Source organism: Sceloporus undulatus, chromosome 3, assembly GCF_019175285.1.
Source record: "Sceloporus undulatus isolate JIND9_A2432 ecotype Alabama chromosome 3, SceUnd_v1.1, whole genome shotgun sequence".
Classification (NCBI taxonomy): domain Eukaryota; kingdom Metazoa; phylum Chordata; class Lepidosauria; order Squamata; family Phrynosomatidae; genus Sceloporus; species Sceloporus undulatus.
In genome coordinates this window covers 117,351,632-117,379,333 of record NC_056524.1, presented here as the reverse complement: position 1 = coordinate 117,379,333, position 27,702 = coordinate 117,351,632, and positions in this window count along the sequence as shown.

Genomic DNA, 27,702 nt, shown 5'->3' with positions numbered 1-27,702 from the left:
AGGCCTGGAAGACAAAGAGCCCTCCTCCAACCACCATCTTGAGGGGGAGAGAGGCCAGGCCTGGAAGACAAAGAGCCCTCCTCCAACCACCATCTTGAGGGGGAGAGAGGCCTTGCAATTTTTTTGTATTATTTTGCAATTTTACTGTACACCGCTATGATCATTGCGGAATAGCGGTCTACAAATAAAAATTATTATTATTATTATTATTATTATTATTATTATTATTATTATTATTATGTTCTATAGCAATAGCAATAGCAACAGCGAGTACACTTCTATACCACTTATCAGTACACTTAAGCCCACCCTAAGCAGTTTACAATCTGTAAGCTAATTGCCCCCAACAAGCTGGGTACTCATTTTAGCAACCTTGACAGGAGGCCAGGCTGAGTTGAGCTTGAGCTCTTGGCAGGTATTGGATTCACAGCCTTATGGTTTGTGAATGAATGGCTGCAGTAAAGGCATTTAACCACTGTGCCACCAGGACTTCTATAATGTGTTGAGTGTAACAGATGTAAAGGACATGTTTAATATTTGAACTTTTTCAGTCCTGACTTGATGAAGGCATTTACACGTCAATACTACACATGTCTGTTTTGAAAAGGCAGATTATCTTTGGATAGCAACAGCCAATCACAAGCCAGCTGATGTCAACCAATAGGATGGTGGCTGGGAAAGGTTCCATTGTAACAGTTGGAATTTCAGTTAGGGTTTAGACTCCAGAGAGATAGGGTTCTGCCGAGTCCAGAGAAGGACATAGGTTTGATAGTTCCAGAGAGGGAACTGTGGTTGAAGTCTAGAGTGAGGGACCTTTCACCAGACAGTTATTCTCAGTGAGGGAGTTATTATAGTTATCCTGTGTGGCAAGACTATTAGCTTATAGACTTAGGAATATAAGCAGGAGGGACAGTGTGAGTGTCCATGGGAATCAGTAACATTGATATTCTGTGGAGAGTTGAAGATTAGTAACAAAGGTGCGGTACAGAGTGCCAAAAAGAGGCATCTCCCCAGTGCCTCTCTTTGCTGCACAGGAGTGCCACAGCAACCAAACTGCTGAGGAGCAAAAAAGGAGCACCTGCAAGTGGCTCCTTTTTGCGGCAGCGCAGCTGCAACATCATCGTTACGCAGCTTGTCTGTGTGGCGTGGCACAGCTGCAGTGCATCCATGACGTGCGACGGTTGCCAGGTGTGTGGGCGCTCTGCCCACCAGGCAACTCTCGCACGTGACAAGGGTGCCGCAAAGGCCCGTCTGTTCCAGGCCAAAGTTAACATTCAAAAAAGTAATCTTACCAACTGTAAAGGAAACAGGATTGCCTGAACCAATAACTGTTTGTTTTAAATCAGTTCAAGTAACATTGGTTTGAAACATCTGTTTAATAAAGTTCAGGTTTTATTTCAACAAAAGCTTGACTACAGTTTTGAATCACATCCACGTTACTATCATTAATACACAGTAATTTGAAACAGAGACTTTATTACGGGGTCTGCTTCAGTTTGGGGACCCACCATTACATAATTATTTCTTGGCAGTCATATTACGGAGAGGGGCATTTCACATCAACGTGACATAAATTTCGTAGCAGTGGTGGGATAATAAGGCCCAGGGAGCTGTCATCCAAAGAATATAAGAGCTACTAGAAATGTGTGCATGACAGAAGTAAAATCTATTGAGAACTGTGGTACATGTACATAGAAATTCATCCTTAATCAGAATGACACCAACACAAGGACTAATATTCTATTAATGATATATGCATGTGTAAGTATAATGCATATCTGATTTTGCCCCTTTGGGGTCAAGGTGGGAGTAGGTGTACCCCCCAACAGCATCAAAAATAGCATAAAGCTATTCCATTTTCCATGAAGTTTAAATTGACATGTGGAGCTTCAGTACACTTCCCATCCTAAATTTAGTGTATGTTCAGAAGGGCAGGGGTGGGGTAGCTGGAATCTACAATCATGTTTATTAATGTGTAACCTAGACTGATTCAAATTCACTTTCCCTATATATTCACAATTGTGGCAATAGTGTAGGGAATACATAGGGATTATAAAAGTCCCCCAATCCTGCTTTACTGGGTATCAGCCACTGTGAATTACGGAGGTCTGTTCTCTCAATCAGAAGGTAGTAGACAGAGTTTTCCACCCCCATCCCACCAGGGATCTCAGATGACATGTGACAGAATTGTGATAGAAATTTCTGATTGTCACACTGGAGAGTACCAGCATGAAAGGGTGAAAACATCAGTTTACTCTTATCCTAACTGACAGAAGAACTGACCTCCCTTACTCACAGTGGCTGCTGCTTGGTAAGGCAGGGTTGAGGTGAAGGTAAGAACCAGGAGATACTACTTCGACAAGTATACGTAACTAAGATCCAAAACACACTAGACAAATAATCCAGTTTGAGGCCACTTTTACCACCCTAGCTCAATCCTAGAGAATCTTGGGAATTGTAGTTTATTGTGGCACCAGAATTCTCTGACAGCCAATATGTTTTTACTCTTATGGATTTTTATTCTGTCACTCTACAATGGGAGTTAGCCACATTATGGCAACATATTCAGGGCTAACTGTGTTGGCCATGCAGCAAAATACAACAAAATCCCAAATTTACAAAAGAGAGAAACCTTTATTGGCCAGCTAAAATGCACAAAGTACATCATGCAAGCTTTCAAAGCTCCACTAACTTCTTCAGTAGGCAAAAGATATTAAAAAATCATACAGAAGATAAGAAGAGACAATTGTAGAAGATAATTTCTGTCGCTAATGGCATTGAAAATTTATTATCTTTATTTTATTGACTTTTGTACCTGGTTCCCAAATGGTCAAGAAGGAGTCTGCATTGATATCCCTTCAGAACAACTAAATTACAACAGAAACAACATACAGCAAAAAGTAGGACTGTTATTCTACCATTTATTATTTTTTCATTTGGGGGGGGGGGGGGTCCTCATATCTTGGCTGCAGCCCTGTTAAATGTAACAGTGGGAGTCAAGTGAGCATTAAATGTCTATAGTGCAATGAGCTGAATCCAGAGTAAGTAAACTGAATTTAATTCCCAAAGAAATGAATAGAATATTTACCTATGGAAATTTAAAAACCTCAAGTTGTAGTAGGAAATGAATATATCTAACCTATTTTCAATCCAGTTGGAAACTAGTTGGACTGGAGACTCTCTAGAAAATGACTTCAGCATTTCAGTTCTGGTGTACAATAAGTCCAAAGCGGCCTAGTCCAGAAATGATAAATCCTTTCAAGAATACTCTCTAGATTTAACTTTAACTGAAAGATACTTCTTCCTTCTGTCAAAATTGTTAACCTCTACTGAGGTCATGAAGAAAGAAGAAGCCAGAGAAGTAGCATTTGAGAAAGGGGGAAAAAAATTAAAAAGATGATCTTATGTTCTGAAAGACATAATCTTCAAAGAATGTGACCTGCTGATCCTGTTCCAAAATTTACCTCTTTAATACACACTGCGTGAACTCTGATCAGTCAGAGGACAAAGAGAAGAGAGGCTTCAGTTTTTATTACATTATGCATATGAATGATAGAAATTACAGATTGGGCCAGCTAGCTACACTGCTTAAATTGTGTGGGTGGTAGTGCACACTGAAATGCCAATGATTTGTAATAAGGACCTGAACATTCACCCGCAGTATGAGGATTAATTTAAATAGCCCTAGGCCTGGTTTGTAAGTTGTACTCCACAATCCAATTTCAATATAGTTATGATTTATTCCAGGATCTTGGCATGAATGCTTCATAAAATATGGAGGACTATCTACTGCACAGCCTAGATCCAGAATGAATGTATTAATAGAAACACTTGAACATAGTTGGTTTGATTCATCTATGCATGAAGTCATATTTCAATACCTTTAAAATTGTGACATTCATAACCAAGGAAAGCCTTTCTGAATCTATGTAATTATCAACAAGCAGGACTTAGAATAAAATGATGTAGTGTTTCACTTTGGAATATTCCACATCCTTTCCTCAGACCCATCCCCAGCACTCAGCAAACAGTCCATGGTCATTTAGCATATTCCAATTAATCTTTATGTCGTTAAAATCAGAAGTCATCCCAGGCTGTTGTCAAACTGCAGAAATTAAGTAGTTTGATACCACTTTAACTTCTATGGCTCAATGCTATCCAATTCCTGGACTGTAGCCTGGTGGAACACAAGAGCTCTCTGACAGGGAAGTCGAAATATCTCACAAAACTGCAAATCTCAGAATTCCATAGCATTGAGTCATGGCAGTTTAAGTGATGTCAGGCTGCTTTATTTCTGCAGTGTGAATACACCCCAAGTATGGAAGGAAAAACAAATGCAGAACAAACAGAATATAACAAAATATAGCAAAATATAAACACATTAAACATATCTTACACATTAACTATAATTACCTCCTGGTTTTCGATGCAGCCAATGTGAGCAACAAAATGTATGCTAATGTTTGATGGTTATGTTCCTATAGATAAGAACATTCAGTGATTCCACGTGCTAAAGATTTATGGGGATGACAGGCCAAGCTTGTTTTTCTGTGCATTGCATCCAGACACCTCCTTACTTCCTGATGGATTGTACATGAAGATGTGTATATTTGAGAAACATGTTATTTAAAGCATGAGCTTTTTAAGTGTGCAATTTTGTAGAATTGAAAAACATTCTGTCTTTATCCCTTGTCTAGTGAAAGATGATTGAACATCATGTTGGGCTGTCATACCATTTCAGGTTGCTGTTAGAGTTTCATGATAAACCTTGTGAATATCAGTCAAACCAGTCTTGTGAGAAGTATAACAAATATGTCCTGTAGTTCAGGAAACAAAAAGGTTTGGTCTGCCATAACACTGAAAATGATTGATGATTTGGCATGGCAAATTTGACATTGATGTAGGAACTTTCTTAACAAAGAAACATATCTCCCATTCTATATTCCTCACCTTGGTTTTTCTGAGATTTAAGAATAGCATTAGGCTAGAAGACAAACTGGTAGATGTTCTTTTAAAGAAATGTGGTCATATAAATGCTTGCGCAAGCAATACAAATAAATAGCAAAGATAACCTTGAACTGCTCTCTGCATCTCTTGTTGAAATTTAATGTATCCAGCATTATGAAATTATAATACAAGGGTTTCAGCCTGATTAATCAGATTTTTGTCTTTTTCTTTGTCCTCATTGAGCAGCTTTGACCATTACATTGGTTTCCCCAAAGTATCAAAAAGTTCTAATGTGGTAGGAATGGCTCAATCAAATCTAATGTCTTAAATTCCTACTAAATACAGTAGGAGAACTCAGTAATTTAATTTAATTTATTCATATGTCACAGGATTTATATATGGAGTTCATAACAACAATTGACCGGTGTTATATCTGAGGTAATGAATTCTGGTGTAGCCCCAAACCCACCATGTGTACAATTCCTGTCACAATATCCCAACGTTCCTATATTCAGGTCTTCTGAAGCGGCTATGAGTGTTCTCTTGAATGCAGGTTGAACCTTCTGATAAATTATTGTTCCTGATGGTAAGGAAGTTTTTATTTGTATTCAAGTACGTGTATATATAAGCTCTTTCCATACCTACCATTTTTTCAGCACAGAAAGATTGGAGCTAGGAACATTTTACTTTTTAAAGTGACTTTACCATTAAAAATAGCTCCCACAATTGAAATTCCACTTATGAATGACAAGTGTGTAGGAGGTACACAACTTGTTTTCAAGGAAAACATGATTTACATGTAAGACATGACTGCCACCTGTGGCAGAAGCACAGGTGGCAAATTCAGTTGTGGTGGTAACAGAAGATCCTTGTTGGGCTTCTAAATGGAATGGGTGATAAAGTTGCCCACTGCAGAATTAAATGCATGGGTATGTATGCAGTTATGCACACAATGTTTTGCCATATCATGGTGGCCATCAAGATTAGTTTTTGCCCAGACAGGGGAGGCTGGAGCATGTAGGAGGAAATACATGTAAAACAGGAGCTAGGACATGTGATGGGAATGGCATGCCACCATTCAAATGAATGGCTCTCCAGAATACACAAAATTTGCCTTGTGCAGGGAGTCCAGAATGGATTCCCTGTGTATGGCAAGGGTGAACTGTACTAGGAAATGACGTCTGAAACATGTATCTTGAGGACAGTAAGCTGGAGAGAACTCTTGGTGTCCTAACACAACTGCTTGTGATTGGGACACTGCAGACATAATTTTTCAGTGCTGTGAACTGCAGCATCTCAGAAACATTTTGATCAGAGCACTACCAGGCTACAAAGGTAGGTTTTGGGGATCACTGTTGGTCATTCATGACTATAAACATGAAATCCTAGCAGGCACCATCCAGCTTACAATAATGTTACTGCTGATCATGATACCACCCAATCTTTGTAAAATGGGTTCAGTCCATTCAAGGGATAAGTATAATTGTGCAGGAGGGGGTTGTAGCTGAATGAAATTTAAAAAAATGCACTGCGGATAGGAATGGCTTGAGATGTCAACCAACGCAGGAGATATTCCTCATGTACAGTAGCAATGCATAATCATGAATAATTTGGGGGGAGGAGAACTTTCCTTATTACTAAAGAGAGAAGTGGCACTTGATACGTTATTGTACTACACTCTTGTAGAGCTGCTATTCCACTTTAACTGCTCTGATTGCTTCTTGTTGTATTCTGGGATTTGCAGTTTAAGGAAGGGCATTTAGAAATCTCAGCCAGAGAGCTCTTAGGCCTCACTGAATTACAAATCTCAGAATGCAACAGGAGGCAGCCAGAGCAGTAAAAGTGGAATAGCAGCACTATAAGAGTGTAGTGCAGTAATGTGGTTAGTCTCATTTAACCCACACTTCTCATTGTTAAATGATTTCAAAGTCCATGTATGAAAAGAGAGAGAAAATAGAAATATAGTGAGTAATTTGTTGACAAGCTAAGGTAATTGTAGCAAAGAATGAACTGGGAAAAATAAAGAGAATATTTCAGAACAGGAGTAGGTTAGTACATAATGAAGGTCAATAGTAATGACTGATAACAGTGTTTAAACAGATGTGGATAGAAAGAACTATTATAACCACTCGTAATCATTAGGTGGCTGGCAATCATTTACTGTTTGTTAGAATAAAACTAAGCCTTTATAAGTGGTATAATCTTGAGTATTACATATAAGTAATTTAGCAGGTAAGCCTTTGAAAACATTCTGTGAAGGGCTGCTCTTTTGTGTTTTGAATTTGTATTTTAATAATTTGTTTTCTTCTTTTATCAATGTTCTTGTGACTTTGTGAGCTTATAGGTTACTATTATGGCCGTTCCTATTCTATTTTTCAGGAAATATATTTGGAAAGCAAAGCAGTTTTATACAGTGTTTTAAAAAGAAAGAATGAAAGGAGTCAATGTATTGAAACTATGGGGGAAATGCAGCCCTATACATGTATTTGAAGTGCAGGTCTCATAATTCCTCACCACTAGTTAAGTTGACTAGGACTGATGGATGTTATAATGAAGCAAATCTTGAGAACAGTCCATTGGCTGTTTTGTTTTTTACAATGCCCAATGTTTTTCAGTTTCTGCAGAAAGGGAAGCCATATTAAAGACTATCAACTAAGTACTGAATAAATATATGTACTCCAAGGATCAGGACAAAGGTGAGTGGCATTGAAACATTTTATGTCAGATTGTAGGAGTAGTCAAGGACTACCATGCATTCAAATACCAAGTATTTTATTATTTGGTCTGACTGGCTTTGTTGTGTATGATAAAAATGAAGTCCACCTGAAAGATTTTTTGTAAAATTCTTACTTATTGTTTTAAGTTTTTCGACACCACTCTCATCGTGTCTTCCATAGCATAAGCCCAGACAGACAATCCCTTTTATTCCAAGATGTTACAATTATTGGTATCATTCTGCCATGTGAAAAACATGAAAAATATGTGCCACACACACACACACACACACACACACACACACACACACACACGGCATATGAAAAACAGTGCTTCACCATATTTGGAGGCATTGCCTACCTATTCATTTGGTAGTGATTAGTCTTATAAAAGTCTTCATTTTTAAATACAATATTGACAGAGAATAGAAGTAAACCAGAGACCAACTTTGTAGGGTGGCAGTGACAAGTAACAGTGAGATCTAATCACCCTAGTTGTCTGGTTATTATCCTTCCCATCTTTTTCATGCATGTTAACAGCTTTCAAATTTTTTAGAAATTCTAAAATTCTGAAAAAGCCATGTTAATAACCTACAAATCTTAACCATTTTGAAATAGCATGATTTAAAAAAAAACAAAACCTGTATTATCATGTGTCATCATTCACATAAATGTGTGTTTGATCTAGATGGCATTATTTCCCATTCATAACTTACCATTTCCCCCTGATAATAATTCTTCTTCTTTTCCTTTCCACAAAATACTCCAAACACAGAATTGCTACCAAATTATTTTGATTGGTAGGAGACTTCTGTTTGGAAACAGCAAATATAGCATTATCTAGCTACACAACCAAAGACCCCTTTCTTTGTAAGACAGTTTTTAATCATATTCAAAACATGTTACATAACAATCATTCTACCCCTTCTAAGGCTATTTCTACTTTAGAAACAGAAATCCTAAAATGAACCATCTGACTGATTTTACCCCCTTCTTATAAAACCTACATAACACTTATACCTCCAATCCCAATGTCAAAAATCACACCAAGCTGTTCTTCCCTATTTCTTTTGCTCTAGTAGAATTGGAGGTAAATAACAGAGGTGCTGTGCTGAGCAGTGCACAATACTGAAACTGCTCTGTCCGGCACCTTGCCTTTGTAAGATGATGTCGAACAAGTCATCCTTGCAAGAATTCTTTATGTTCCAAACACATTTGAAGTGTGTTTTCAGTGCTACAAAGTAATACTCCATGCACTGTTTGTGCAACTGCATGGAGATTGACAGGTTGAAAAACAGACATCTGAAATGAAAGGTTCTGGAACTGTCAGAAATACTGATTTAGACACTGACATTAATGGTGATGCTTGCTAACCATTGATAGGAAGAGATGGCAAAAGAAGTAAAAAGGAATCCTCTATACAAAAATAAATAAATAGAAACCCTTGGCGCTACCATATTTGACAACCATAATTATGTTGACTGGGAGACGAATGACTAAACTCTTATGTGAGATTTTTGCTTTTCTTGTATTTCCCCCCCCCCCCCTCCAAAAACATCTCTGTTATATTGTGTTGGCATTACCATTTCTGACAAGCTCAGGAGGAGGGCAAAAATGTAAGAAACAACTCTATTAATCACACTTTTTAATCCCATGGAAACAAGTAGCTTTTTTCTTAAGTGGGGGAAAGAACTATAGTTCCAAATAACCATAAGAAAGTGAGTCCATTTTGTCAACTTTCTGTCGGTACAGCTGGGAATAGCAAGGTCAGTGATATTAAGCTGACCTCTTCTCCCATCCCAAACCCAGGATTTTGAGGGATGTGTATTTCCCCCCTTCTTTCAACCTGTTTATTATATGAATGTCAATACCTGAGCATTTCAAACGTCTTTAAAGGTGACTTGCTGAGATATAGGAGAGGTGGGTAACTTCTTATGGTCTAAAGGGCAATTTTTCATGCCATGGATCCATTGTGGGCCATGCCAGATCCATAAATGTAAATAAAGAAATAAAGAAATTTTAAAAAACCATAATGACAAATACTACATGTCAGCTTTCACTTGTTCTTTATTTGGGGGGAGTGAAGGGAGAGATGAAGTGGGAAGCTTGGAGGTACTGCATCCTGTTTTATCACTGGTGAATTGATGACCTGCAGTGGGCATCTTTTCAGCCAATTACCTTCAAGCTCTGAACTAGTGATAACCATTCAGGTAGCCCAATGGATGCTCTTGGACAGGAAGGACAATATATCCTAGTACTCTTTATTCCAGGTGAATCTTACTCAAGCAACAAGGTTTTTCTGAGCTCTGGTGTGTTTCTGTTAGTGAAGTAAATTTTAGCCTTTCTTTCTTTCTTTCTTTCTTTCCCTTCCCTTCCCTTCCCTTCCCTTCCCTTCCCTTCCCTTTACAGTGGAACAAAAAGGCAGTACAGTTTATGCTGGCCTGTGTGCGAACCAGGGCTGGGTGTCCACACACCATGATGACTTCTGTATTGCACAGCATGCAAACAGCACTGGCCAGAGAGGGTGTCATCATAGTGCGTGAGTGTGCCTGTGACACCCATTTGAGGAAGCTGCTCAGAGCAGCTTTTTTTAGGGAGCAGGTTGGTGCCGTGTCAGTCATGCACTGACCCAGGACAGGAAGGAGTGGCTTCCAGCCACCCATCTGGACTGCCCCAAAAACAGTCAAAAGGGCTTGATATAGACATATAGATACATGCACCCGCGTTATATGTGGGTGCACTTTACGCGGTCTTGAGCGTACGCACTCAAGCACTGGGGAGTGCATGGGGTGCAAGAGGTGGTGCGTCCCCTTCAAATGAATGGGCGTGCGCACCCATGGTGCCCCGCATGCCACCGCGCCGCCGTGTACGAGCCCCATTATTTCTAATGGGGCTTGAGCATAGGTGGAATTCGCCTTATGCAGGGGGTCCAGAACGGATCCCCTGCGTAAAGCAAGGGCCAACTGTATATATACACACACACACACACACACACAATTTATTTATTTATTTAGGTATTTATATCCCGCCCTTCAGCCCTAATGGCTCTCAGGGCGGCTTACATTTATTATTTTTTAACCAGACAGTTCCCTGCCCGCAGGCTTACAATCTAAAGCTTTTTCAAGATGTGTGTGTGTGTGTGTGTGTGTGTGTATGCAAATACATATTTTAGCACAAACCCCACTGAAAATGGGGGGAATGGGATGGGAAAAGCACCATTTTTTCATGTTTGTTCAAGAATGAAAAATCCTGCAGTGACTGCCAATTTCTTCAACTGACTGTCTGAGCCTATTGAGATATCCTTTCTTCTCAAGAATAAGAAACTTTGCTAGTATTATTTAAAAGTTGATTTTCTGTACCTTTTAATTTTGGCGGGTTGTTGCTCAGCCATCAATTATATCTCATGGTTTATCTTTGGTTTTGACTTTCTCTTTCATTTTGGCTGCTAAATTGAACTTTGGCTCGTGCTTCCCAATTTTTGTACTGGATTCCTGTGGCTGAGACTGCTGCACACATCCCACATCGAGCGAAGTGTGGGCAGTTCTGTGATGGGAATGAGTGTCCTCCACTCTAATGCAGAGACACAGCAGAATTATCCTTCTGCATTAGAGAGTGGAAAAGTCAGAGCAATGAACCATTCAGAAATATGTAAGAAGGTATCTGGACCCTATTTTATCAAGAAAGGTGTCATTGCTTAAGTTTGGGAGGGGAGATAAATATAGGGAGACATCACAGGATTTACAGGTGTTATGGAGAAAACCCCTCTTTCATGAGGTCATTCAGTGAAGATAAATGGCAGGTGATTCAGGAAATGTTAGATGAAATGTTGTTTTTTTTCCACATAGTACATGATTAAACTGTAGGATTTGCTTCTAGAGAGAGCTTTTAGAGAGAGCCATGACCTCAAGTAGCTTTTAAAGGGGGTTAGACAAATCCACTAAGAATATCAGTGACAATTAGGCGCATTACAGACGGGCCCATGAGGCGCTGTCATTACGCGTGAGGGGTGGCGCTTCCTGACGCACCTTGCCCCTCATGCGTAATGACTATGTCAAAATGGTGGCGCTGCAAGTGTGCGACTAGAGCCTCGCAGCGTCTCTTCCGGGGCTCAGGAAGGAGCACGATTTTCATGCTCCTTCTTTGCTGCGTCTGGGAACTGTACAGTTTGGATGCTGCAGTTCCCGGATGCAGCAACCAGCAGCGGTGCGAGACTGCCCCTTCTGGGCCGTCTGTAACGCGCCTTAGTCATGATGATTTCATAATACTTCCAGTATCAGAATGAGTATACTTTTTAGTACTATAGTTGACTCTAAACTTCTGCAGGGATTGGGTGCACACCCCACTATGTAATTGGAAGAAATACAAATATAGACACACATTTTTTTAACCTGAGAGAACACATTTCTAGGCACCTGTAGGTCCTCCAGTGTGACTCTATGGGAAATATTCACTGTAGTTTTAAAATAGTGGCTTATACAGTGCGCCTGCGCCATACGTGGGCGCGACATACGCGCTGAAGCCACGGCGTGCGCGCGGGGCAGAAGGGGCGGCGCGTCCCATTCAATTGAATGGGCGCACACGCCCGTTGCACCCCACGTGCGCCCGCTCCGCTGCGCCGCCACGCACGAGCCCCATTGTTTCCAATGGGGCTCAAGCATAGGTGGAATTCGCCTTACACGGAGGGATCCGGAACGGATCCCTCCGCGTAAGGCGAGGACGCACTGTATTTGCAATTTGTCCACTTTGGCATGTGGGGAAGGGATATTTGTGCCCCTCATTCCCACAAAAGCTGGAGTTATACACTCTGATTGTATACTAGATATTGATAGTCAACTTGTTTATTCCAGTCCTGAGGCACCTGCAGTAATCTCCAAATAATCAAATCCTTGAATATGTAACCTGCAAATGTGGGGTGACACTGTATTTGCTTGCAGACTTAAAAAGGAAGGTGCTACTGTGTTTGTGTTCTGGTTGTTTGCATCAACATCTGGCAGGCCACAGCATGAACAGAATGCTGGAGTAAATTTGCCTTTGATCTGATCCAGTGGCTCTTCTTACGTTCAGTGGCTTGGGTTTGTGCATGGTGCTTTAATTCTCTTCAATTAATTTCTATTTCTGGCACACAGTATGGAATCTGATGCTCTAATTGCACCACTTAGACTTTCTTTTACTCTATCTCCCATACATGTTGCTTTTTAAAGATTCTGAATCCATTGGGGAAATACCATTTTTTCATGAATGCTTTCTCTATTTACTAATTATATTATACTCTGTGCCCCAGCCCTGGTACTAATACAATGAAGATCAGTAAAATTAATAGAATGAAATGCTGTTTACTGTGATTTCAGTACTTGAAATGAAGGGCTTAGAAGAGCTGATAAGGTTGCCATTCATTCAGTCAGAATGACCAAGTACAATTTACTTTATTGTCCCAAAGAAAACAAGCAAAGAGGAGCCAATAGAGACAGATGATCTCATTTTGAAAATTAATTCTATTTATGGATATGTTTCAAGCAGAGAGATGTATTGCATGGTTTAAAAATGGCAATTGCATTTCTGAGCCTTAAATCATTTATAACAAAAATGCCTATGCAAAAATAAACTTTGCTATTGTATTTATTATTCCATATCACAATTACAACTTACATAAATTAAATGCTACACTCATTACATAACACTTATAAATTTATCCATAAGGCAGATTGGATGTATGGGGCCCATATATGCAGTTAACTGGATAAGAAGCCGTTTATGATAGACTTCTTCTTTACTCTTTTCTCTCCATATCGTGGAATCTTTGGATTTGTCATAACCTGTCACTAGTGCTTGATGTACAGTTGTAATATTATTATTATCTTTATCATTATTATATTTATATCCCGCTTTTTGCCCAGAACTGGGACCCAGAGTGGCTCACAACATTAAAATAACAGTTCAATTTTTAATAAATAGAAATGTGGTACATTAAAGCAGAATTAAATTGTTACAATATTAAAATAGATTGCTTATTAGAAGAATAAAATACAGTTAAAAAGGTAAAATTATTTAAAACACTTAAAAATGATACAACATCCCAAGCCAATCCTTTAAAAACATTCTTGTTTTAAAAGCCTTCCTGCGTGCATAAGAAAATGTTAACCTGCCAGTGGAAGGGCAACAAAGAAGAGGCCATTCTGATGTCCCTAAGAAGGGAGTTCTACAGCCCAGGGGCAGTCATAGAAAAGGCCCTCTCTCGTGTTCCCACCAACCATGCTTGTGATGGGGAGGGACTGAGAGAAGAGCCTCTCCAGAGGATCTCAGGGCCTGAACTGGCTCATTGAGGAAGATATGGTTTGCCAAAGAGCCTGGAAATGAGCCATATAGGGCTTTATAGGTCATCACCAGCATTTTGAACTGTGCCCAGAAACAAAGAGGCAGCCAGTAGAGATGTTTCAACAGGGGCATTGTGTAGTCTCTATAACCTGTCCCTGTTAACAATCTGGCTGTACCTCTTTATACCAGTTGCAGTTTCTGAACAGTCTTCAAAGGCAGCCACAAGTAGCACATGTTACAGTAGTCCAAATGGGATGTAACTGAGGCATGTACCCCTGAGACCAGATCTGGCATTTCAAGGAATGGGCACAGCTGGTGCACAAGTTTTAAATGTGCAAAAACACACCTGGGCCTCCAGGTTCAGAGTCAAATCCAGGAGTAACCCCAAACTGTGAATGTGTGTCTTCAGGGGGAGAATAACCCCATTTAAGACATGCTGTATCCCAATCCCTGATATGCCTTCTGACTCACCAGGAGGACCTCTATCTTGTCTGGATTATGTTTCAATTTGTTTGCCCTCATCCAGTCCAATACGGATGACAGACACTGGTTTAGGACCAGGACAGCCTCCTTGGATTGAGGTGCAATGGAATAATACAGTTGGATGTTATCCGTATATTGATGGCACATCACCTCAAAACTTCAGATTCCCTCTCCCAGTGGTTTCATGTATATGTTAAATAGCATAGGGGACAACACACAACCCTGAGAAACCTCACCGACCAATGGCCAGGGGGTTGAGCATGAGTCCCCCAGCACCATCTTCTGAGTTCACCTCTCCAAGAAGGAACGGAGCTGCTGTAAAACAGTACTTCCAAGCCCCATCCCAGGGAGGTGGCCCCAAAATGTTGACATTTTTCTAAATCATTTGGAAAGGATCTCTACACAATTTAAATTTCTTTAAAGCTATGATATTTCAGTGATTGGCTAAACAATGTAGGGCTGTAGCAAGCTCATTTCCCCACAAAACAATAGATCACACATTTGCCTCATCTCAGAAGCACTAGACTAGAGCTTTACTTCAGAGCAAAATGATACCTTATTTGCCTCACCTCTTGGCTTCCAGAAGCACTAGAGCTTTACTTCAGAGCAAAATGATACCTTAAAAATCTGGGCAGCTAATGTTCCAAATAGGTACTCAGTAGCATAACTAGAATCTGGGTAAAATCTAATAAACTGGGTAATATGACTGGCATATTCAATCTTTATTTTTAATTCTCTTTACTTTGCTAGGCAAACTGGATTGCTTGGCATAACTCCAAGAAAGGAATTCCAAATTCATTTCTTCCTGTTAGATATGAGATACAAAAGATATTTGCTTGACTGATATGCTGAATTATAGTTTGCAAAGCACAAGACATGTAAACGTTGTCTTGGTGTAATGGATGGTTGGCTATAATACTGTTCAATTAGAAATAAAGATGGAAAAGAAATTCACTGAATTTCCATTTTCCAACAGAAATATTCATTGTACACCTTTTGAGATTAGCAATGGGGCAAAGTACAGATATTTGTGATGTTTCAGTGTGTGTTGGGGGGGGGGAAATGCATGACTAAAATGAGTAGGTTTGAAAAAATGTTCATGAAGATGCTTTAGTCGGTGTGAAAAAGGGTGAACATAAGGAAAATATAAACAACAGCAACAAAACCAGACAATGATCTATAGTAGAAATGATCATAATATTTTCTAAATGATCAAAATCATGTTTTTGAGTGTTGAGAAAGATAAATAAAAATAATTGTGGTCTGATGAGAATCTTCACAACTGGAGACTTATTCTATGCAAAATTTGCATTTGGTTGTTTTGGACAGAAAACAGCATTTTTCTGCACAGAAAATGGTATTTATGTGTACATATTATTTTCTGTACAAACCATGCTGTTGCCTGTGCAGAGGATGTTAGAAACAGGGGATTATTCTGTGCAAAGCAATATTGTCTGCACAGGAAACAGTATTACCTTTTTCTGCAGAACTTTTTTTCTTTTCTTTTTTATTATGCTTGTATTGGCATGTTTTGCACTATCTGCTGTTTAATCCTATTTTATGGCTTGGATTTATGCTTTTATGATGGGGGGAAAGCTGGGTTTGGGATCTGTCTTTTTAATTGTAATTTTAATTTTATGCTGTGTCATTTTACTGTTGTGATCTGTTTTGATTCCCTGCGGAAAAGCAGAATATAAATAAATTATTATTATTATATATACCTTCCATGCAGAAAATGTTGCTTCTGGGCAAATAAACTATGTGGAAATTATGTACAGAATAAATCTCAAATTGTAGATGGGCTTTGAAGCCTGTGTGGTTTTCAAATACTTTCTCACAGCAGCAAAAAAGTTGCTAAAGAGCCTGTACAGACAGGCCAAAAGAAAGCTGCTTCAGGTCACTTTGGAGGTATGCTGTTTAAATGATGCATGTGTCCTAAGAGGCCAGAATCTGTGCGAAAGCCATGCTCCAGTCGTAAGGACTGCAGCGCAGCTTTAGCACAGCTTCTGGCCTCTTAAGACGCATGTGTCATTTAAATAGTATACCTCCAAAGTGACCTGAAGCAGCTTTCTTTTGGCCTGACTGTATAGGCCCAAAATTACTTAGAGAAAAACGTGAGTGAAAAATTACATTCCTCATATACAGAAATTTCATAGAATCATAGAGCTGGAAGAGAACACAAGGGCCATCCAATCCAACGCCATTCTGACATGCAGGAACTCTCAATCAAAGCATCTCCCCATATAGTCCGCCCCGCACACTCAGAACATCTGGGGCCAACCTGTTGGAGGTCCCTAAGTCTCGCTTTGTAACGACCTCACAGAGGGCCTTTACTATCTTTGCCCCCACTTTGTGGAACAAGCTCCCTGTACAGCTTCGTTCCTCTGCATCGTTACTTTCTTTTAAAAAAGATTTAAAAACACACTTATTTTGGCTGGCATTGCCACCTCAGTAATTCTGTTATTTTTTGCCCCAACTACCTTAAAGTTGTTGTCTTATCTTTGCCCTGATATTTTGATTGTTTGCTTCCCGTCCCTACTCCTCTGATGATGTTTTAATTTTTATATGTAATATTTTAACCTGTATTTTATTGTCTTCTTATCTGTAAGCCGCCTTGATCACATTGTGGAAAGGCGGGGTAGAAATAAAGATTATTATTATTATTATTATTATCCCCGAAAGGTGGCCATCCAGCCTCTGTTTAAAGATCTCTAAGGAAGGAGACTCCACTACACACCGAGAGTGTGTGTTCCATTGTCGAACAGTGTGAGAAACACTGCAACCCAACCCAGAACAGGACTGGATTCTGCTTTTATTGTCATGGTTCAGTGCGACGGAATTATGGAATTTGTAGTTTTTAGACATATTTAACCTGGTCTGTCAGAGAGTTCTGATGCCCCAACACACTAAAAATCATAGCATTCCATACAGTTAAATCTGTGTCAAACTACATTATTTCTGCAGTGTAGATGCAGCCCAAAACAAACAAACAAACAGGACTGACAGATTATTATGCCCCTACTCTATAGAATTCATGGAGTCACCATAACTCAGCAGGCAACTTGAAGGCATATAGACACACAACCAGAATCTGTTTTTTACTATAATCTCCACATACATAGGGTGCAGGTTTGTACAATTTATTTGATAATATTCAGGTCCTTACTAACAAGTTTTTTATATTACTGCTTGCATTTGTATTTTCTTGTATTTCCAGTGGAGAAGGTATGAAAACTGAGTCAACACAGGTAGCAATTGATAATCTTTTGATCATGATGAATTCATATCCATCCTGTTTCTGATTTGATGGCTTATCTAAAGAAACACATGTGAACGAGAGGGGTTAGTTGCCTTGTTTGAACAATTAAAGCCAGAAGATACCAGAAATATAATATCCTGGTATATCTTCAGCTTTATAAAAATTCTCTTTGTGGCTGATAAAATTCCTTTGATGAAGATGATACTTCCTTTGACCTCTGTCAAAGGAAAAATGTGACTGAAATGATCTTCAAATGAATAAAAGCCGGAGCAATGCTAAGCAGAAGGTGTCCAATAAAAAAATATCAAAGGGTATTCTTTTGCTTCAAGAAATGCATCGGTAAAAGAGAAAATTATAGATTAACTCATTTTATAAATTTTAAATTTTGTGAGCAGAAGAGGAAATGACTTATATTCCTCCCTACCCTCCAGACTTAACTTAACTGACCTTCCTTGTGTAACCCCCTCTGCCCATGAACCCAGCCCAAGAAATGAGGGCTATGACCCAAACATGTGCCCTGTAGCTTCTGCTGTGCAATGAGTTAAATCCAGAGAATTCTAGTCACTATGTATTATTTAACTAGCATGCTTTACTCTCATGCCCCACTAGGAATATTTTTTGCAGCCCCAACCTTTTCTGGCCAGCAAAGGGGGGGGGGGTGACCTGCTGTTTCTGGAAGCATCTTGGTGCAACAATTTATCATATAAATAGGTTACAGTGGCTCCCTCTCCTGTTCAACTTTAAAAAAAAAACAACCCTCATTTTTAAAAGTGAGAAGTGAACTTGAGGCCATTGTGAGGTGTTTTTTAGGAGACAGTAAGCAGTTACCAAATCAACAAGTATCTTTAGTCATGCTGCGCTATCTAGAACAATACAGATTAAACACTATACAGAAAATGTGATAAAAGTATCAATATGAAGTTATCTCAGAGTCAATTAAACATTTTTTTGGTTAAAACAGTAAACATTAAAACTTTAAAATGATTAAATGGACTGTAACGACTGGGCTTCCAGTCATTTGAAGACTTCTGTCAGGCAATAAAGAGTTAAGCTGGGAGGGAGGTACATGCAAATAAGTAACTACATCACAACTGACAGAAGGCCCACTTGGCCAATCAGTGAGCAGGAGGGAGAGTTTCTTCCGGAAGCTTCCCACAGAGGGATATAAAAGGCCTCTGAGGTCAGTTGGAGGAGCTTCTGCAGTGGGGAGTCTGGAGTGGGAGTCCCTCACTTGGTGTGGGTCTTGCCGGTTGGGAAAAACTGCAGTGTTGAGCCTGTGTCAAAAAGGCATACTTCAGGAAGATAGTTTGTGCTAGGCCAAGGCCAGTAACTACATCTCAAACCCATCTGGGCCAAAGATTCCATCTCTGTATCAGTTACTTAGGAATATGTCAGTTAGAACGCTTAGGCCTTATTAATTTTCTGTTGGCTTGCTTGAAATGAATATCTGATAACTATAGGTATTGTACCCACAAGATCTAAAGAACTTGTATGATTTATATTATTTTTGTTAATAGAATAAATACTTTCTTTAAAAGTATCTACTATTCCTTCACTTCTTTACATGTGCCTTTACATGTTCGGTTATCGCTTGATTAGTTTAGAAAGGGAAGGGAACTATAAATCCTTAACAACTCCTGGTGAGTGTTAAGGAAAGGTTATTATAAATTCACTGGGTGGTGGCAGTGTGATTCGAAGCTCTCCAAGAATCACATTCAACTTCACAGAGAGCGTGAATCGAGAACAGGAAATTCGGGGGGAAATAAAAGGTCCGCTGGGACTAAGTGCCAAGACAGGGCTGCTGTTTGGGTTGCTTGGACCACAGCAATTATCACATGGACTGTAAAACATTATCTTTTGAAAAGCACATCAGTTACCAAAGGCCTGGTGACACAAGAATGCTGACAAAAGGAGATCAAGGAGGGATCCATCCTGATCTCCCTAGAAAGGTAATTCCACAGACTGGGATCAATAACTGAGAAGGCCCTCATCCTTGTTTGTTGTCCCCCCTCCCCCAAAAATAAACAAGCCTGAGAAAGTGGTCAGTCAGACAGAAGATCTTCACCAGAAGAAGCTAAAGCTCTAATAGTCTCATAAATGGAGTCATATGGACCCAAGGGACTTAAAGGTAATCACCAGCACTTTGAACTATGACTGGGTGTCACACACATTTTTCTAGTAGCTATTACACTCTTTGGATAACCCTGGGCCTTTTTATCCCACCACCGCCACCAAATTTATGTCAAATTGGTGCGAAATGCACCCTCTCCTTAATATGACTGCCACCAAAATAATAATGTGACGTTGGGCCCCCAAACTGAAGCAGACCCTTTTAAAACTTTTTGTCTTAAAATACTGTATAATGATGGTAACATGGATGTTATTTAAACTGGAGACAAGCTTTTGTTGAAATAAAAACTGAACTTTTTAAACAGGTACTTCAAACAGATGTTACTTGAATAGTTTCAAAATAAATAGTTATCGGTTCATGCACTTGTGCTATTTAGTACAGTTGGTAAAATGACTTTTTAAATGTTAACTTTGCCCCAGTACAGATGGGCAGAAAGCACCATCATCGGGCCAAAATTGGGGTTCCAGAGAGTGCAGCAACTGCATGCTCCCAAACCCTAGTGCACGGTGCTTGCATCATTATGGTGGCCTCCCAGCTACATGGGGGCCACCATGATGATGCAAGCACAGCGCAGCGTCGAGACACCTATGACAGAAAGTGGCATCATGGTGGCACCCTTTCCTATTTGCGGTTTGGCAAAAAAGAAGCTGCTCTAGGCAGCACATCGGTGTTGCCACTCAGGCTAATTACGGCATTGTACAGACCGCCCCTTTGGGGCAGCTAACACCCGCCCCTTTCCACAGAGGATTGGGGCGAGGGCAGCCATAATGGCAGCCCCTGTGGCCCCAATTCGGCACTTTTCCAGGCCACAGAGAAGCGGCATAATGCTGCTTCCCCATGGCTTGGAAAGGGGTATCCTTGGCCCCTTTTTCCCTGGCTTCGTTCCCACGGCTATCTAGTTGCCGTGGGAATGAAGCGCGATCCTGAAAGGAGCTTCATTTCAGAGCTCCTTTCTGCACCGCAGATAGGATGACGCAAGTGCCCACCAGTGGCGTAGTGATGTCACACATGCACCGGTCCATGTGGAGGTGGCGCATGTATGACGCCATCATCACACACTGTGTATGGATGGTGCACCTTCAAATTGGCGCTGTCCATACAAACTAGGGCTGGGGAGCATGCCATTGCTGCATGCTCCCCAGCCCTAGTTTTGGCCTTAGGATGGAGCTTCCATGCGTCTGTATCGGGCCTATATTAACGCCCTCAGTTGAAGTAACTAATTGGTTAAAAGTCCTTCACTTTAGACTTTAACCACAGTTCCTTCTGGAACTCCTAAAACTTATGTCCTCCTCTGGACTCAGCAGAACCCTCACTCTCTGGAGTCTAAACTCTAACTGAAATTCCAACTGCCACAATGGAATTTTCAACCTTTCCTAGCCAGCATCCTATTGGTTGACATCAGTTGGCTTGTGATTGGCTGTTGCTATCACAGGTTAATCTGTTTTTTTCAGTACATACTTTCTCCCTTAATAAATTCATTCACACATATAAGCATCTTTTTAGTTTATGCAATGAAAACCCAATTTGATTAGTTATCCAGTTTTATACTTACCCTTTTATTTCAACACTAAGCATAACATTATAGAACATCAAGTTAAATATACAATATATACAATATATTCCTAATACTCGCTTTTTATATATACATATACATCATTTTTATATATCTATAATAATTATTATTTTTATTTTTATTCTTTAACCATATTTTAACAATTCTAAATTCAGATCTTTTATATGCTCCTCTAAATCCATTATCGAATATATCCAATCTTCTAACCCCTCTCTCTTACTGGATTGAAAATTGATGGAGCCTTATCTATAACCATTTTTCCACGTTCCCAGTACGGGTCTGCACATATTCTTTTTCCCATTATATTAATGACAGACAACAATTTATTGGTTTTCCCATCTATTAACTCAATACAACACATCTTTATTGAATAAGTCTCCAGACCATTTCAAAGAATACAAGATAAAAAAACATACATAGTTAAAACTTACATAAAAACTATACTGTGATTTGTATGTTTTTGTATTTGTTGCTTAACCTCCTTTTGTGTCTTCTTGACTTTGTATAGAGGTTTGACTTTGTGAATGTTATTTAAATTGGAGACAAGCTTTTGTTGAAATAAAAACTGAACTTTATTGAACAGGTATTTCAAACAGATGTTACTTGAATAGTTTCAGAATAAATCGTTATTGGTTCGGGCAATTGTGTTATTTAGTATACTTGGTTAAATGACTTTTCGAATGTCAACTTTGGCCCAGTACAGACCAGTGCTTTGTGCCGGCCTGAGGCCAAAAGTACGGCTCGGTAGAGCAGAGTGTCCACATGCTCTCATGTCCTACCACATACTGCGGGTGCCATCTTGGTGCGCCACCATTTACATGGGGTGAGCAATGATGACATCTGTGTGGCACCCAAACAGTGTCGCACCACATGGATGTCATCATTGTGAGTGTGTCAATGGCACCCTGTGTGTGGCGGAAAAAGAACCCACCGCGGGCAGGTTCATTTAAAGCCTTGTGGAGGCCATGCCATTTGGTTGATGCAGCCTCCAATCGGAGCAGAAAGGGGCGGCGTCTGGCTGCCCCTTTCTGCCCATCTCTATCCCCCTTTTGTTCCAGATCTGAAACACTCCACAGAGTATCAGTGTTACTAATTCTCAAGGATACTCACTCACTCACACTGTCCTTTCCTGCTTATATTCCTAGTCTACAAGCTAATAGTATTGCCACTCAGGCTAACTATATTAACTGCCTCACTTGGAGTAACTAATTGGTTAAAAGTCCCTCACTCTAGACCTTAACCACAGTTGCCTCCTGGAACTCCTAAAACCTATGTCCTTCTCTGGACTCAGCAGAACCCTCTCTCTGGAGTCTAAACCCTGACTGAAATTCCAACTGTCACAATGGAATTTTCAACCTTCCCCAGCCAGCTTCCTATTGGCTTGTGATTGGCTGTTGCTATGCCAGGCTAATCTGTCTTTTTACTACACTGGAAAGTTACAATCAGCCAATGGAGCTGCTGCAACAAGGGAGTTGCATGGTCTTGTAACCAGTCCTGATTAGCTACCTAGCTGCAGTTTTTTAGACCAAGACCCAAAACAGACAGGTCAAAAATGCTGCCATGGTGTTCAGATGATGTATGCCTCTGTATTGAACTGAAGCTGCTCCTTGCCTGCCTAAGGTGTCCCAGACCCAGACACAAAAGGGGTGCAAAAAAATGCTCGTCTGTTGTCTGTTGCCGACTATGGCGGTAGCCAGCCTTGGAAGCACAGCATCTGGTCATCACAGTCCTGCACCAAATGGGGAGTGACTGATGCTGGAGCAGCCAGAAGCCACTCAAAGCTGCCAGTCTGTTTGACCCCCAAATTAAGTTTTTGGGCACTTTCCAAATGCAGCCCTTTGTAGATCACATTCAGTAATCCAAACAGGATGTAACTAAGGGACATTCACACTTGGTTATTGTCTTCTTCTTTTTTTATCAGAATGATGTGAATCACCTCACTCAAACATTCTGGGTTTGCTATTCACACTGTGGAACTACATCTTTTGCAAACTGCATCTCTCCAGGTTTGGTTGCTCATGCTTGCAAGCACTGTTCTCTTGCCCCTATACCCACCGGCACCCCTTAGCCAGCCAGAGGCTCCTCCTGCTCCTGCCACTCAAGGAAGAATTGTTGTTTGACAATGAATGCCAGGTACTGAATATTAAATTTCAGAGGAAGGAACTGGCAAAACCACCTCTGAATCTTCCTTTCCTAAGAGAAACCTCGTGAAATGTGCTCTCGCTCTCTCACACACACATGCGTGTCTGTGCCTCATTTCAAGAGGGTTCTCTTAGCAAAGGAAGACTCTGAAGTGGTTTTGCCGGTACCTTCCACTGAAATTTAGCTTCGGTACTCCTTTTCCAGGAGATGTTCTCCATTTCAGCCTTCTGTGCAGGAAGAGTTCCAAAATGTCCTCCATTTTGAACACAAACAAGAAGCAGGAATGTCTATATAAAGCAGAGTTTCTATACCTTTTGTTTGGACATGTTGTACATTTTTTTTTTTTAATGTTCTACATTTTCACGCTGCCTTGTTCTTTCTTAGGGTGAGGATATCACATAACCTTGAATTAACTGTGTTTTACCCTCACACGACCAGCACCCCTCGGCCAGCCAGTGCAAATGCCAAGGAAATAACCCGGTTTCACACCGGTTTATTTTCATAGTGTGAATACCCTCTAAGGCACAGTTGGTACACTAGCTTTGGAGTTGGACAGGAATCCTTCAGCATCACCCTCTGAGAGCACCCCTCCAAGAAAGAACAAAACCAGTGTAGGACAGTAGCTCCAAGCTCCATCACAGCAAGGTGAACCAGAAAGATACCACAGTTCATGGTATTGAAAGCCACTGAGTGGTCCAGCAGAAATAACAGGGACACACTCCCCCTATCCAGTTCCCTGTGTAATTATCCATAGAGTTGTCCAAAGATGTCTCAATCCCATAATCAATCCATAAACCTAAACCCACCCCCAAATTTAAGTACTCCTAACTATTTAACCTATAGCCAGGGGAATTTTTAATTAACTCAAAATCGACAGGGGCCAGCTGCAAGGACCCAGCAAAATCATTTTACATTGTGTATACCAAAGGACCGGGGAATTTAAGAAATGAAGCAGAGACAGGCTTCTCCAATTAAAGCCTTATATGTATTAAAAAGGGAAAGATTCAGACAGCAATACAAGCACACACACACACACACTCATTCAAGGCTCAGGAAATCAGGAGTTAGTGTGGGACAGGTTGAAGCACTCACCAGTAACGGAGATACTTACAATAGATGAGGCTTGCTTCTGGGGTCCAATTGGGTGAAGTGGTGTGGGACACAGCTGTTTGGACCACGTTGGTTGAATGGAAGTGCCGGGGTTAGATCAGAGTTCAGAATGATGTAACGTCCTTCTGAAATCTAAAGTAGCCCACTAAGGGAAGTTTTCAAGGGGTTTTTAAGGGCTAAAACTAGCCTCTGGCAAAGGCGTTTGATTGCCTGGTTAAAGAGGTCTGATTGTTTGGGTGAGGTGATCCGATCTGTCAACAAGCAAGGGAAGTGGGAAGGAGCTACAATTCATAGCCAACTCATCAGGTGAGAGATTTTGGACAATCATCACACATTTTTCTGATTACTGGAGGTGATGATAGTCCCATTAGCAACTCCCAAACTACATGTTGTGCAAGTTTGAAGGGTTCTCAGGAGGTTTCGTGAGGCTAATCTCATACTGCCTACATGACACTGCTTTGGGGATCATGGCCGCCAGCCTGGCAGGGTCCTTTCAAGGTCATGTGGAATACCACACACACAAAATTTTAGAAAAATGCACTATTGCTAACAAATCTATCTGGCCCAATTCTGTCAAAGGTAATGGAAAAGTAATTTTGCTGTGTTCTGGTCACTGGCAAAATGGACTACCTTCTCCCCATGCAGGTGATGCTTGATAATGTAGGTAGCTTGTATGGGAGGGGGAGTTATGATTGTGACAACAGCTTCAAAATTGTGGCTAAGTGGCAATTATAAATACAGAACAATTACCTAGGTGTTGCACATCCATACTTGTACCTTATTCACAATCACCACTTAGTCATGAATGGAACCCTACTGTGATGATTGTAGCTTCTCCCACTCAACATACTTTATCAGGTATGAAATTGAACAAACATGCATCAGATTATGTTGTTAATAAGTGCGTCTCCTTGGATTGTGCACACACACACATGCACACACACACACACACACACACACACACACACACACACACACCAGTTTGGTGGAATCCTTTTACCTCAGTAGCCCTTTTCTCATTTTCATTTAACTATCTAACAGTAATGCCATCTGAACATAAGTACAGCTATATCTCGTATAAAAGTTTAATAGCCATATGAAACTGTAGTGAAAGTTTATAGAAATAAAGTTCAATTTCTTGTATAATATCTATTATAGTGGTTTTATAGAATCATAATTGTGTCTAAGAAGAAATGTCAAGAGATAGACAGCTCAACCTGTGGGTACTGGACATTCAGGTATGAAAGTGATATCTGTGGAGATTCTGGCTTCAGAACCAAAAAAGATCCAAAAATAAAACAAACAAAAATCCTGTATCCGATTTTTTTTTAAGATAGCTGTCTGTCTGTCTGTCTGTCTGTCTGTATTGTTGAGAGCAATGGACTAGTATTACTGATTTTCAGGGTAAAGTTCCTCAAGAAACCACTGGGAGAGATCATCCGGAGACATGGGGCACGGGGTTATCAATACGCTGATGATACCCAAATATGCTTCTCTATGTCCCCGACTGCTACAGTGACTAAGGATGACTTCACCCCTCTGAATCCCTGCCTTGAGTCAGTAATAATAATAATAATAATAAAAATAAAAATAAAAATAATAATAGGATTTATTTATATACTGCCCAATCACTGGGAATCCAAGCGTTTTACAACAGAGGGGATAATAGACGGTTCCCTGCCCTCAGGCTTACAATCTAAAAGACACAACACAAAAGGAGAAGGGAATGGTGAGGGGGGGAGGGGATCAGGTCCAGCAGTTCTTCTCTCCCTCTGAGGCCTGGACCAAGGCAGATGAACCGGAGGGAGGGCTCTTCTTCTTCAGGCTAGGCCTGATGGAGCTGGGCCAGCCTATTTTCTCCCTCATAGGCCAAAAGATGACAGTTATGGAGGGAGGAGCCTCTTTCTTCAGGCTAACCCTGATGGAGCTGGGCCAGCCTATTCTATCCCTCACAGGCTGAAGGATGACAGTAATGGGCTGGATGAGGAAAAACAAACTCAGATTGAATCTGGAGAAAATGGAGGTACTTGCCATAGGTTCCTTCGGGGAGGGAAATTTGTCCACCACTCCTTGGAGGGTTCACACTTCCCCTGAAGGATGAAGTTCACAGTTTGGGAGTACTTCTGGATCCATCTCTATGTTTGTCATCTCAAGTGGATGCGATGGCCAGAAGTGCTTGGTACCAACTTCGGTTGATACGCCAACTGTGACCCTACCTCGATCGAAAGGACTTTGAAACTGTAGTACATGCTCTGGTAATCTCTCGTCTCGATTTCTGTAACACGCTCTACATGGGGCTACCCTTGTATCAAGTTCGGAAGCTTCAATTAGTGCAAAATGCGGCAGCCAGGTTGGTCACTAACTCTTCACAGACCACATAACACCAATTCTGAAAGATCTACACTGGCTCCCAATTAGCTTCTGGGCACAGTACAAGGTGTTGGTTATTACCTTTAAAGCCCTACATGGCTTGGGTTACTTACGGGACCGCATATCCCCATACAATCCGCCCCGTACTCTTAGAACAAGTGGGAAGAACTTGTTGGAGACACCAGCATCCAAACACGTGTCTACTTCCCTAAAGGCATTCAGTATAGCTGCCCCCAGGCTTTGGAATGGTCTCCCAGAGAAGACTTGCCTTGTCACATCCCTAGAAACCTTTAAGAAGGCGATAAAGACAGAACTCTTTTGCTGTGCTTATCCTCCTGACCTTCTATGAAGATATGAGCCCATCCCCCCCCCCCCCCCGGTGACTGATTGTTGTTGTGGTTTTAGCTCCTTATGTTTTATATTTTTATCTTTTTATTCTTCTAACTGTGGTTTTATTGTTATATTGTATATATACTGTATATATATTATGTATATATGGATGTATTTTAACCTCTTGTACGCTGCTTTGATTGCCTGGCAAAAAGCGGGATAGAAATAAAAAATTATTATTATTATTATTATTATTATTATATTGTAATTGTAATTTTAACTTGTGGTCCCACTTCAATCCATCGGGAGAGGCAGGAAGATAGAAATAAAA